This window comes from Panthera uncia, assembly GCF_023721935.1.
Source record: "Panthera uncia isolate 11264 chromosome C1 unlocalized genomic scaffold, Puncia_PCG_1.0 HiC_scaffold_3, whole genome shotgun sequence".
Taxonomy (NCBI): Eukaryota; Metazoa; Chordata; class Mammalia; order Carnivora; family Felidae; genus Panthera; species Panthera uncia.
In genome coordinates, this window is record NW_026057584.1 from 16,005,270 (window position 1) to 16,020,131 (window position 14,862).

Consider the following 14,862-nt stretch of genomic DNA (forward strand, 5'->3'; position numbering starts at 1 on the left):
AAGATGATTTTGCCCAGACGCGATCGTGATCGTGATCATTGAGAGACTCAGAGATAAGAGCAAAAGTTGCCAGTCACGCCAGAGGAAGGGGCACTGCTCTTTCTTCTCCCTACAGATACTTATTCCCAAGGGACATCGCAGGGCCCTGGGTTTTGGGAGATGATACCATGGACTTGGAAGAAACCTTTATTTGGTGTCTCGTTTGGAACCAGCTGCTGAGAAGACCATGCCGACTACCTGGAGAAAGAACTCCATCAGCAGATCCTCCACACCTATAGGACTTGGGGAGCCACTCTGACTGCCAGAGAGGCAAGGAATCCAGGAGGGGGGAGATCCTTCAGTCACTCTTGTGCCATTTTGAACCTTTGCGGGTTCTTTGAGAGACAACGGTATTACGGGTAATTAACGTGTACCATTGGGTTGTTGACTGTGTTTTATCCTAATTTAAAACTCTCGTAGAATATTTTGGTCAGGGAATTGACCGACACAAACATGTCCAGCGGGCATTCACTACCTGTTTTCCGAGTGGGAATTTAAATGAAGGAGCATCTGATACCCCCTGTTCCCCCTCACCAAATAACCGTGTCTTAAAAAAAAAAAAAGAATCCACAATTTTTTCTACCCTCTCTTTTTATTAGAGGTTTAGTTCAACTGATTAGTATTTAGTGTTTATAATATCCAACTTCTCCCTCGGGGGGTGGCGTGGGGTGGGCTGAGAGCAAAACCAAAATACCCCGAAAAGAAAGCAGGCCCGTTTCTTTGCCCTTTCTTGTAACTTGACCTTTAAAACAGATCGCTTCTCTGCAAATACCTTTCCTATTTCACTAAAAATGTACCCCCCTCCAAAAGTCCTGGCCTTCCCAACCTCCTAAATGATGAAATAGAATATACCCCCCAAGCTCCCGCCACTGTGGGTAGGAGAAGGTAGGAGTAACATTCTCCACCCTGCTCCAACAAGGAGTTCATTCATCACAACGAGGCACCTTTCCTCAAGAAGAAAGCAGGAGACATGGAAGCTTTCCCCCGAGTTGGCTAGCAGGGCTTGCAAGAGGAGGGATGCATGCAGGGTTTGAGATCCTACTGTCTTTAAATATAAAGAGTCCGATCACCAAGTGTAGAGGCGGAATGCATAGGTGGAGGTGAGTGGGGAGGACGCTTGCTGGCTAGGGGGTGGGTTGCACTGGAGAAGCACCCAGTCAGGAGCTGTCATGCAGGTTTCAAGGGAATGGAAGGGACCATTTGGGCAGAGGAGGGGAAGGTCCATTCTCCTCCTGAGGCACAGGACCAAGCCAGGCTTCCCCTGAGAATGGGTGGCAGAGGCGAGGCTCTACGGGCAGCTGGGTTTGCTTTGCTGGGATACGTTCTCTGAAAGTCTTTATATTCTTCTGGAGCAGGAAAGTCTTCCACTAGATGGGAAGAATACTTTGAATCAAAATCATCCAAGAAAGAACGACAGTGGCAATAGAATCGCTGTGGCCATTCCTCAGTGGTGGTGGCGGCGGAGGAGGCGGGGCTGGCCCAGCTGGCGTCCTCGAGGGAGGCGTGATGGGGGCTTGCCTCGGCTCAGGGGTTCTGACCCATGCATTCGGCATGGCAGTGGGGAAGGCGGAGCATCTCTGGAACCATTTAGGATCATGGGTGAGGGGGTGGGCGTGGTAACCCCTGACCGCGAGAGTCCTGGACTGGGGGAGGTAGCCGATTACTCTATAGCGAGGGAGAGGCCCTAGGTGGCCTCTGTGGCAGCTCAGGGACCGGCCCCTTCCTTGGTGGGACTGGAGGGTCCACTGGGGACCCCAGGAGGCTGGCAGCGAGATGGGGGAGGAGAAGCCACACACTGGCCACGTGGTCCCATTCTGATATTCACAGGGGACAGAGGTGGTTTTGACAGGGTTGGAGCAGGAGGTCCCTCTCGACCAGGGTGCAGCCTGCGTCCGGGTGTGGGAGGCATGGGTTTCTCTCTGTCCTAAGACTGGGGCTTTGTTGCGGTGCATGGGCAGAGGTGGAACAAGAGGAGCCCAAGAGCTGTGCTTCCTGCCTGCACTGCTGGTGGTATTAAGCTGAGAGAGGTCTAGTAATGAGGGTCCCTGCCTCCCGGACAATTCTGGGAGGGAGGCTCGGCTGCTGTCTGTATCATCTTGAACACATCCATTGACTTGTGGACACCGGTAACCTTTGGGCAGCAGCTTGCGAACCGGGGACTTTGGGGCCAGCTCACCAGCCAGGTTCTCTGAAAGGTCCTTGGCTCCTGCAGGCCGGAAGGTGCGGCACTCCTCCTAGAAAGACACCTCCCTCACGGTTCAGGGCAACTGCTCCAGAGCCAGAACCACCACTGTTTCCTTTGGGTTTCTCAAGGTTGGGAGTGAGCACTCTGTTAGTTAATGTTGGTCACCTTCTTCAGCCGTGTGTTTTATTTCAAGAAAGTTGTAGTTGAATTATGCCCACATGGAATCCTACGGTGGCTGTTCATTTTTGTGTGTATAAAAGTAGCTTCAAAGAATAGGCTACAGGTGTGGTTGAAGAGAACACCTTCCCTTTGATGTTAAACACCTCTGTCTTTATTTATTTAAAACAAGCCAACCTTAGGGGCGCCTGGGTGGCTCAGTCAGTTAAGCGCTGGACTCCAGCTCCAGTCTTGATCTCATGGTTCATGGGTTCGAGCCCCGCATAGGGCTCCGTCCTGACCCCTCAGAGCCTGAAGCCTGCTTAGGTTTCTGTGTCTCCTTCTCTCTCTACCCCTCCCCCACTTGTGCTCTGTCTCTCTCTCTCTCTCTCTCTCAAAAAAATAAATAAAATGTTAAAAAAAATCAAATAAAACAATCCAGCATTAGCTTGGATTAAGATTTTAAAATTAAGACACAGAGGAAAATTAGCTCCACTGTGCAATTGAGAGTTTTTTTCCCCCCATGCATAGATAGAGCAGCTACATGTGAGGTGGAGAAGTCTGCTAGGGTAGATCTTTGAGGCCTGGCCTCACGAAAATAGGTTAAATTTATTGAGCCTACAGAATTTCATACAGAGGAATTATTTGGGGTGGGCTGAAGCAGGGTAGCTTGGAGTCAGTTTGCCATTCACTCATTTATTTGTTGAATAAACATTTGTAGAGCACCCAATTTGTACTCGGTCCTGGGTTGGCTACGGGTTCTAATGGAGAACAAGACATAGTTCCTACTCACACGTAGCTTACAATCAACAGATCAGCGTGTGTGAATTGAGCATATCTCATGTGCAAAGCAGCGGGATGCTCTGGGTGAGGTGTGCAGATGAACCGCAACTGTCTTAGCTTCAACGAATCCACAGTTTAATGGTGAAGTTGGATCTACACATTAATTGTCACTCCAAGCTGTGTGTGATTAGGGCCGTATTAAAGGACTAGAGTGCCTAAAGTTCTTCTAATCCTTTCTTTGTCGCAACTATTTATTTCTGTAGGGCTTTCCTCTGGGACACATTGGTTTTATAAATATTAATTCCATCAGAAAAGAGCCATAGAAAGCAATGGAAAGAACACTTTGGCTTTAGCCTCTGTGTTGATTGAGGCACAGCTCCACTGTGCTCATGTAATACTTCCCGGTGAATAGGATTCCTGAAGTTTCCTTTTGTTTATGAACATACAAATGGAGCCTTTTTATTCACGGTGCTGGCTTTGCACGAGCCAGCGACTGTAGACTGCTGAGACCCTCTGAATGGATGCTGGGACGACAAGCCAATGCGACAGCTCATTGAGCTTTGAGGCTCTTGCACTGCCTCCAGGACTCGTGGTCTGAAGCCATTGTTTATGAGCTAACTCTTCTTGTCCTGCCCACTACCCACAAGGCTATGACCAAGTTATCCAACAATTCTTAGAATGTCACTGGCATGACATTTCTGGAATCCACTCATTTCTCTATTGGATGTCTGTAGTGCAGAGAAGCAGGTGAATAGCTAGTCTTGGGGCACTGTACAGAATAAAGAAATCTCTAATGGAGCTAAAAGTTTCTAAAATCTCTACCAGTTACATTTTTCATCATTGTCCCATTGAATATTTCAACATTTCCGGGAATATATGTAGCAACTAAGCCAGCTATTTAGGAGTATAGAGGTGGGGTTGCCTAAATTATTATTCTATAAGAGCTGATTTGTGCTTTCAAGTATGTGTTTGTCTTTAGATCCTTAACCTTTACCCAATTCCATGTTTGTCATGATTTATTTTCTGTATATGTTTTTGACCTTCTCTTGGCAGATGACTCCAACATTATCTTCGTTGAGAATGATTCTGACACTGGCTGGAGAGATACAATTGTGTTCTGTTTATGCAATATAGAAAGCCAGAGCACTTTTTCTAAGCTGTCGTCATACATCACTGTCAGTATTTTGAACCACTAAATTGTTATTAAAAATTCAGGGACAATAATCCATTTTGAGAATACCATGAGAAAAGCAAATACTGTAATGACTGATTGACATTTCAAGAATAACATCATTCAAGACATGCTAATTTTTCTGCAGCCCATTTTCTTGGATAAGTGTCTATTGTATAAATAAGTTTGGTTTCCAACCCCTTCCCAGCATTTGCTTTTGACGAGGGAGTCTTTATATTAAAAAAGAAAATCATCTGAAATGAAATTTGCTTATGTTCTCCATGGCTTTACAGGGGGGAAAAGAAGCCTGCTTCATGGCTAGAATAAATGACTTTCTTTACCAACAAGGGTTTTATATCACATGGTTTCCACTATGTTTCAAGGAAAAACCTGCTATAATAAGCACCTAAATTGGCTTGTGTACTTGTTCAGGAGTAATGAGCTATGATGAGAAAAATACTGGATAGAGAACCAGGAGATGGGAGGGTTCTGGTTCCGACTCTGCTCTGACAAAGCTGCGCTCATAACCTTGAACACAGGATTTAATATCTCATGGCTGTAGTTGACTTTGGGGTTTTGCTTCTTTTCTTTTCTTTTCTCTTTTCTTTTCTTTTCTTTTCCTCCCTTTCTTTCTTTCTTTCTTTCTTTCTTTCTGTTTCTTTTTCTTTCTTTTTTTCCTTTCTGTTCGTTCTTTCTTTCTTTCTTTCTTTCTTTCTTTCTTTTCTTCTTTTAATTAGCATGTTTGGGTGTTTTCTGGCTCTGGTAGGCTATGATAGGATGCCTAGGTAAAAATGCAAGAGAATGTTTCACTGATACCCTTTCTCATATTTTTTCATGTTTATTATTTTTTTGAGAGAGAGACAGAGCATGAGTGGAGGAGGGGCAGAGAGAGAGAGGGAAACACTGAATCCAAAGCAGGTTCCAGGCTCTGAGCTGTCAGCACAGAGCCTGATGTGGGGCTCGAACTCATGAACCGTGAGATCATGACTTGAGCCGAAGCCAGATGCTTAACTGACTGAGCCACCCAGGTGCCCCTCTCATATTCTGTATGGAAGATTTTTTTTTTTTTTTCAGTCAAGAGTGGGAAATTGACCTTCCAATACTATTGTTTTCAAATACTTTTATCCATTTTGGCAGGTCAAAAGGGTCATGGACAATTTATCCTATAACTTTCACTTGTCACTACAACAGAAAATAAAAAATAAGCAGGTTTATTAATAGCAAATATGTTGTTTGTTTCAATCAGATGCTAATGAGAATGAGCATAAGAAAACTTAATGCTTTTTTTGTGCCAGAAAGTACAGATTCCAGTATCATAAGAGAATTGATAGCAATAATTTGCATTTATGTAGTGTCCAAGTTTACAAAACACTTGCATTAAAAAAAATCTCATTTGACCCTCACAAAATAGAATGTTATCCTTTCTGCTTGATAGATGGGAAAATTGAAGCTGGGTTATGAGGGGTAGAGCCAGATCAAAATCCCTGTCTTCCATTTCTTAATTCAGTTTGCTTTGCATTATACCATGCGTCCCCCAGAATCTCATAGCAGGGCAATATAAACCATGAATTATTGAGTGCCTCCAACATTACTTTGGGATACCAGATGACACATTCTTCATGATAAAGTGTGCATTTGAAAAAAACCATCAGGAGAGAAAAATATTAGTACTGGAGGGATAATTGGGATAATAAAAAGCCTCTAATATTTGTATAGAAATACAGTTTACTGAACCCTGATTTTAGGGGCTCCTTGAACCAAAAAACTGACACGAGCTCTGTTATCCTTTGGCTATAGATGTGGAAATCTGTGATGTGAGGCTGAGTGCATGGTTTACACAACGGCATGTGGCAGGTCCAGGTCTGTCTGTCTGGTGTGTTTCCAATGATACTACATAGGTTTAGACACCACTGGAGAATCCAGTTTGGCTGTTCTTACTGATTGGAACTTTTCAAAGCACAACACAATGAGCTCTTTACCAGTAATCATTCTTTCATGGAGGAGAGGGGGGATGCATAAGAAGCAGGCAGTGTAGAGTACTGGTTAAAGATATGGGCTCTGGAGTGAGATAAAATTCTACATCTTGCTGACCTATTAATATCAGGATAATAGATACTATTACCCACTTGTACCCTTTGAGGGCTCCTTTAAGGTGGAAATGCCTCCCTAGAATGGGCTTCCTTTCTTGTGTCCTACTCAGTTGCAAGGGCATTAAGGTCTGATCCTAGGACTCGAAATACTCCCTCCCCTTCCAATGAAACGGATTTCCCCTTTTTAAGTTGTCAAAACAAAAGTGACCATATGTCACTTAAGCAAGCATCCTTTTATCCCCCCCTTTTAACATCTGGAATACATTAACATCAGAAATGATAAAGTGGGGGCCTGACCCCTTCTCAGACATGATAATTGTGTCTCAGTCAAGAATAGTCCAGAATCTGATGTCCAGAGTGAGTTACAAGCGGGCTGGAGGACTAGGACTATGACGGGTTGAATTGACATCGATAGATTCTGAAGACTCTAACCTCTTCCAATATGAATGTATCCTTTTTATGTACACTACATGATTAAAAGACTCCCATTCAAAATGGAAAATGGATTAAAGATTGATCATTCAAAGCAGATGACAATCATGTTCCTTCTATTGGCAGCAAGTAACAAGAGAGATGTGTAGACATGAGGGAAGGTCCGGAATTGGCCACTCCATGGCCAATATTGGTTGGTGTCATGAAAGAGTAAAGCAAGAGGGAAGTTAAGATGTATCCAAAAGGACAGAATGGGTTGAGAAGGATGACACATGCTTCTTATTTGTCGCTTTTTAAGGCATTCCTTGGTATCCCTTGGCTGAAATACAAAATCACTTTCCAGCTTTAAACACCAACTTATAATAAAGTTGAAGGGCAGGAAGTTAATGACATAGACCTAGTTTTTGTGTGGATAGACATGTATGCACTTGCAATACATTGAAAATGCATTAGTAGACAGCTACATACATCCACAGGGTGTGTGACAATTAAATGAGACATCACCTCTAAAGCGCTAAATATTACATGCATTGCCAGACACTGCTTCTTCTTGTAATGATGATAACAGTAAGAGCGTAACAAGAATAATTATTGTTCAGATATTGAGGCTCACAGGGCAGAGCCAGGAAAATGCAATGCCTGGGGGTAGAATAAAGAAAAGAGAGGAAAAGGAACCTTGCACTGTCTACTTTGAATTCTGGTCCCAATTAGGTCTGAGGTGTGGGTTCTTTCATTGACTGCCACCATTAGGCTTTATGATTTAATGCTTGTTTCATGGCCTCACATGAACAATATTCTCCTCCCACTAAATGCCCGGAGGATGTTTTGAATGAGATATGGGCAGTGAGGTCCGGAGCTGGACTTCAGCAATACAGATTGGGGTTGCTGGCATTATGAAGGCTAAAAATGCAGAATTGAAGATCAGATATTTCTGGGGGATGGGAATCAAAGGCAATAGCCTTACCATTGACTTCCATGACCTCTTCAGCCAGAGCATCAATGTTTCATATCAGTGGTCTAGAGACAGACATCCTGGGAACCAATGGTCCTTCTCTAATGGGCCATCAATACAAAGAAATGCCTGTCATTTTGGGTCTGCAGTGAAGGTTCACTGATAAATGCTTGTTAGTATTCTACAGGAGAGTTACAGAAATGGAAAGTACTCATGAAAACATCTTCCTTCTCTCAAATACGGTCCCTGCCCCCAACTCATTTGTCTTAGGTACAGTAGATCATGAGCTTCCTATTCAATTAATTTAGGTAAGAGCAGAATCCATTCTTTGCAACCTTTTTTCTGCCCCCAGGGAAAAATGCTTTTGAAATTGCCATCTGCTCCCTGGCATCTCTTTGCCTTGCTTCTCTTCTGTGTGATTTCAGCCAAACCCAACAGGAGGGCAGAGGACTCAGAGGTAGGTAGGTGTCTGACAAGTGTCACAGAGTGTCACAGAACCACAACAATGAAGGTGCTGTCCAACGTTCGGAGCCAACATGTTCCCCAGTTCATTGTGCATCATTTGTAAAGATAGCATTGGTCCCCTTTAGCTCAGGGAGTCCAAGGATGTATCTCTGAAAGATGATTTTTCTTGCCAAAAAATATAAGCATGTTCCGGATAGAAACTCTTTTTCTTCCTTTTCTCCTAAATACAACTTAATGATTGGGGTGATTTCAGAACTGCCTAGGAAAACAAATCAATTCTTTTTGGTTTTTAAAAACTAACAAGAAATGCTGAGTGAGTCAAAGGCAACGAGGCGGTGTTCAGTAAATGCACCCGCATCAGGAAGGAGGTCAAGTTAAAATTGTGTTTGACTGTTGGAGTTTACTAAAAAAATTTAAGTACCATTACTGGAGATAAAATATTGTACGTGTGCATTAGCTCTTGGCTAGATAGCCAGTACTCATGTACATGGTACAATTTTTATATATAAATGGATGCACTACAAATCAATGTTCTCTAATCTCAGCTGCACCCTCAATGACGCTTAGAAACGCTGTTATTCATCTGATTTCTTATCACACTCCCCCTCGGGGCCAGTACAAGCCTTTTGTAACTTCAGCTGGCTCCACTCCCCAACACACTCTAGCTGATGGCTCGTTCTCCAGAGGCTCCTGTGATTTTTCTCCTCCTCCAAGCAAGACCCTTTATGTGCAGCCTAGGTTTTATCCCCTTCCATCCTTTTGGTGTTTGGGGATCTAAAATCTTGTTGTTCAAGTCCTCCAGCACTGTTTTAGAGCTTTGCAATGTTCTTGCTCTCTCTTGCTTCTCTTTGTAGGAATTTAGCCTAGCTAAAGCTTAGACGTCCTTGCAAGTGGGACCACTGGTTTTAATGACCCCCCCATGGTAGCACCTGACCACACCTCGGGCAAGAGTATATCCTAGGTCCTTGCTTCTCTCTCATACACCATCAGTGAATCTTATTTATGGAATTCTCCTATGACAAAAACACCTTCTCTCAAAGCTGATATGCCTTCTGGCTACTGACCGCCTCTCTCCTTGCACTACTAAACTTCTGACAAAGGAATTTTTATACCAATTGCTTTTGCTCTCTTCCCTGTCACATCTCAAGCCCTGACACACTGGCAAGAAAAAGAAAAAAAAAAAAGATCTTACTTTGACCTTTGGGTTACTACATTTTTCTGGTTTTTCTTTCTTTATAGTGGATCCTTCTCATGGTCCTCATTTTTCTCCCATTCTCCCATTCCATGTGATTCAATGTGAGGAAAGCTTAGATACCTAATTATTTCCGTATTTTAACTAATTGCCTTATGACAGTCATCCCCGAATCTACATCCCTGCCCTTTCTCTCTCCAGAGCTCCGACTTCCTGTTCTCAACTCCATTGGTAACTTCCACTCTTATGTCCATTGATACTCTTTCATTTTTTTTTTAAACTCTGCCCAATTATCTCCTCTTCAAAAACCCCTTCTCCTCTTATCTTTCCTAATTCTGTTAATAATGTCATAACAAAAAAAAAAATCACCATTGAAATCTTAGTATTATCTTTATTTTCTCCTCCTTTCTCTTGCACCTTGAATTGATCACCACACTCTAAACAATCTCCTTCCTGGGGTGCACCTGGGTGGCTCCCTCGGTTAAGCATCCCGCTTTGGCTCATGTCATGATCTCGTGGTTTATGAGTTTGAGCCCCATGTTGGGCTCTGTGCTAACAGCTCAGAGCCTGGAGCCTGCTTTGGATTCTGTGTCTCCCCTTCTCTCTGCCCCTCCCCGGCTTATGCTCTGTCTCTGTCTCTGTCTCTCTCAAAAATAAATAAATATTAAAAAAAAAAAGAATCTCCTTCCCTCCTGTCTATTCCTGCTTCTCTATTTCCTATTCCTGCTGCCTTTGTCCAGACCCTCCCCTTCTCTTCCTTTACCACCAGAGTTCTCCTCACTGGTTTCTCTGACTACACTCCATCCCCCAGACTGCCCTTGGAGATTTCCTTCTCAAACCCAGCTATTACCACACCAAGTCTCCATGTTTAAGAATGTTCTGCACTCTTCTGCCTGAAGAGTTGAATTCAAAACATGTTTCATGTAATTTCAAGTTTCCTACCTGGCCCCACTCTCTTTCCCCTTTACTTATCCTCCCATCAGCCTCTTTCCCCTGCCATTTCTATATGTTGACGTTGAACCCATATTTCAAGGATTAGACCAAGACTCAAAAGACCCTTGTACAGACCTTCTCCGAACACCCTATTAATAGCAGCTTATTCCTTATAACTTCTTCTGCCGAGTCTTCCGCAGCCCTTTCCTCTGCCTTGCATTGCTGGCAGGTGAAGAACTCCAGAGTCTATGTTTATCTTGACCTCTCAAAGTACCCAGCACCTGGAGGAGGCACTCACCGCTTCATGGATCAAACTGAGTTGAGGCTTGACAATGATGGAAACAAGAACCTGATGCTTATGATTTTGAAATCATTTAAAAAGGTGAACTCTCTCAAAGATTTTATTCAGCAATGTTCAAATAAGGGAACTGCTTCTTCTTCACGGTTTGTAATTTATTCTGTCAGACAGGTGTAAAATGGCTGTGGAAAGGAACAGATGCAAATTAATTATCTATTTAACCTCTGACAAAAGAAAATAATCTGACTCCTCTTTAAGAGTCTCTCCCCACCCTGCCCCCCCCCCCCCCCGGCCCCGTCTCAGTCAGGATAATCATGTAAAATTTTACTGGTATCTTTCAAGGACAGTGTCACGTTTATGGCCCCTTGTCACACAGTCTCCTGCAACTGAGCAGACTGTGGGTAGGTGATAAGGCTGGGTAAACAGAGCTCTTCTGAGAGGGGAGGGATACATATATGTGGTACATGGTGATTAAGGAAAAAGCTGGGTTATACCTGGTGGGACCCACATGTGCATTCACAAAAAAAGAGGAGGGCAGGGTTAATGATTATGTCTGAGGAGAATGAGTAAACATAGATTAGGATTGTATTTCTGGAAACCACAGTATAAAATTAACCGAAGCAGCACTCTACCGTCTGATCCTGATGCCAAAGAATTTCCTTGCTGAATTACAGAAGTTGCCACTGGGGGGATTAATACACAGAGAACTTTGAAGGGTTTTCCTTCCTAGGTTCTTAGTTTCTTTGCTAAGGAAAACCATTCAGCATAAGCCATTCCTTTTTAAGACTGCTTTAACAATATTTACCACAGAGCATCATCTACTCCCTATCAAGGCAACATTTCTCTGGGTATTGTTATTATTATTATTATTATTTTGGAGAAAGAGAAAAGGGGTTTGTATCTCAAGTGGGTTTTTGAAGCATTATAAAAACATGGCATAGTCAACTATCTGTATGAAAATGCAATCACCTGAAAAACCGAGAGTGAGTGACTCCAAGGTCAGCATCTTGAGAAATTATTCCTTAAATGGAGTGGCTTTAAATCTAAATTAACTTTTTACAGAGTCATTTATTCAGCAGGAAAGCATTGGTGGCTTTCCTTTTCTTATTTTTATCTTTCCAAAAAAACAACCAATATGTAAGTCAGCTACTTTGTATGGTACTGATTAGAGAGTTTTTAAAAAAAGTTTATTTAGGGGCGCCTGGGTGGCTCAGTCGGTTGAGTGTCCAACTTTGTCTCGGGTCATGATCTCGCAGTTTGTGGCTTCGAGCCCCGCGTCGGGCTCTATGATGACAGCTCAGAGCCTGGAGCCTGCTTCGGGTTCTATGTCTCCCTCTCTCTCTCTGCCCCTCTCCTGCTCATGCTCTGTCTCTCTCTCACTCTCAAAAATAGATAAACCATTCAAAAAAATTTTTTTAAAAAGTTTATTCATTTTGAGAGAGAGAGAGAGAGAGAGGGCGCACATGAGCAGGGAAGGGGCAGAGAGAGAGGGAGAGAGAATCCCAAGCAGGCTCTGTGCTCTCAGCACAGAGCCCAATGAGGGGCTGAATCCCACAAACTGTGAGATCATGACCTGAGCTGAGATCAAGAGTTGGGCACTTAACCGACTGAGCCATCCAGGCGCCTCTGATTAGATCGTTTTAAAAATCGAAGTCCTGCTCTATTTTTCTACTGAGCACGCACCAGCTCATGGGAAATCAGAACATCTGTAAGTGTCCTGATTTCAAACAAAATTAAAATGAACCATAAGCAAACACAGGTACAAAAGGAGAGGATGCGGGAGGTGGAAGGCTGGCTGAGGTGTGGCCCTTGTCACATTCCCGTACGGCCCTGGTCTTCCCAAACAACCACCGTTACCAGCAGGGCTTTCAGAAGAAAAATGAAAATATGAGGACCCACTGCTCTACAAGAGAAATGGTCCCGTTCCCCAGACCCACCCCAGAAAGGACTCTGGGGGAGTCCCAATGTCCGGGTGACATCAGCCCTGGCTGCCAGGTGTGAAGCTATACCCCTCTCTCCGCAGCCTTCCGTGCTATCCTGTGAAAATGCCATTCCGTTGTTTCCTTCCACTGCTCTGTTTTGGAGGGAGTTGCCTTTACTTACTGCTCACATTTCCTCATCTCCAGCTCGAAATCTTTGACCTTCACCTATGTACGGCGACTACATTTCAGATCTTCCCCAGCGGGCTCCGGGTCACCCATGCTCACTCTACTCTGGCTCCCTGCCGTGTTGGACAAGAGTGGATTTATGGCTATGTTTCTGTTCTGGCTTCCCCCCAGTGATAAAAAGATAGGATTGTTCATTCCACAAGCAGGCCCTCCTCTCTGTATATTTTTAAATTAAAAAAAAAAAAAAAAGCTATTTTATGTATTGTAATATCATATACTATATATAAAATACATATAGGTATATAGAAATACATATATAGGTATACATAAATTGTATAGAGATATATGAAGATCCACACATAGATATATGAAATAACAGAAAATATAGTTATACAAAAAGTATGAAAAATAGCCCATATTTGTCCTCACCTACCACTGTTTTAAACATCTTGGTGTATAATACCTCGTGACTGTTCAAAATGAATGTGAATATATACGCATAGAAACAACCTGTTCCGTGTTCTATAACTTTTTAAATCCTTAATATAAATGAATATCTGTCCATGATAACATGTATATACTTGTTGTGCCTGCTCTTTTCCTGTGAGCTCTCAGGTCTTTTTTCCCCTGTTCCCCAGCCATGCCTTCCTTCTTGGGACCGATCTCTCCAAACTGTACCTCAGTTTCCCCAAGAGCGTCCATTTAAGTTAGGCTAATGGGAGACTGAAGAGAGGGGGAGAAATGGGACCACCTGGGTATATTATCTTAGTCTCCCTCTGCTTTGGGCAGAGTCCCTGGAGATTATGGGGCCCAGTGCAACGTGAAAATCAGATCTCTTGCTCCAAAACAGATCTCTTGTTCCAAAGTTATTAAAAATTTCAAGATGGCGGCAGAGAATCGCACCAGGTACACCCTGGGGGCCCTCCTGAGTGCAGTGTTCTGTGTGGCTGCACAGATTTCACACTGACAAGCTGGCTCTGATCTCTGGAGGGGGCTCCGTCTCTTCTGTGACTCTGCTTCTGCGGCCTCGGGCAAACAGCTCGTTGGGTAACGGTTTGGACAGCTCCCGTCCAGTGGTCTGCTAGCCCTGGGGGTGGCAGTGCTTGGAAATCTTTGGGTTGTTCCTTTTCCCCTGGTTCCTCTTGCGGTTCTTTCAGTGCCTCTGTGACTAGCTCTCCCTCTTAAATTCCTTCTAGGGAACTACCTGTCTTAACCCTAATAGCTACGTTAGGAATGGTAAGAACCAGGCCATTGTACCGCCACTCTCTTTATTCTACTCTTCCTCGTCAGTCATGGGGAATAGCTTGCTTTCTTCAGGAGGAAATTCAGTCTCGGGGGTTGCCTGGGTGACTCAGTTGGTGAAGCTTCCAACTTCGGCTCAGGTCATGACCTCGCAGCTCGTGAGTTGGAACCCAGTGTCGAGCTCTGTACATGGAGCCTGCTTCGGATTCTGTGTGTGTGTGTCTCTCTCTGCCCCTTCCCCCCCCCCCCCACTTCTCTCCAACATAAATAGACATTAAAACAATTAAAAATAAAGAAATTCAATCTCAGGATCCTTAACACCATGTTTGACTGCAGTTAACACATGGCCTAAAATCCGTGTGGCCTCCCAGCTCTACATCATCCTTTTAAACAATCTCATGGTTTCTACTATGGCTACAGTATTTTTTATTTAACCTATCCCTAACTGGTGACAATGAGTCTGTCTTCGTTTTTCTCTACTTCGGTGACGAATCGTGTTCCATAGGTATTTTTGTTTACTCCTCCTTTTATCTGCAGGATGATGTCTTTGAAGGGGAATGACTTCAACGGACAGAGGGTATGCACATTTTACATTTTGCTACGTATTTCCATCTCCGAATGGTCGTATAAATATTAGAATGTTTAAGTATGAAATGTCTAAATACGCAAAGACCGATCTTTTCTCCTTTCGAAGTAGTTGGGAGTCATTACGCTTATTGCAACAAATCATTTTCGTGATTCTTCTTGAAAATTGTCTCCAGATCCAATTTCGAAGGTGCTTAGAAGTCACCCCTTTGTGTCCAACTTACAACTTAT

At 43.5% G+C, this 14,862-nt stretch overlaps 1 pseudogene; it reads right to left on the reverse strand.

The window, feature by feature from the left end:
* Window positions 1-1,145: 1,145 nt before the first annotated feature.
* On the reverse strand, window positions 1,146-2,401 carry LOC125910967 (WAS/WASL-interacting protein family member 2-like; annotated as a pseudogene).
* Between the last annotated feature and the right edge of the window lie 12,461 nt (window positions 2,402-14,862).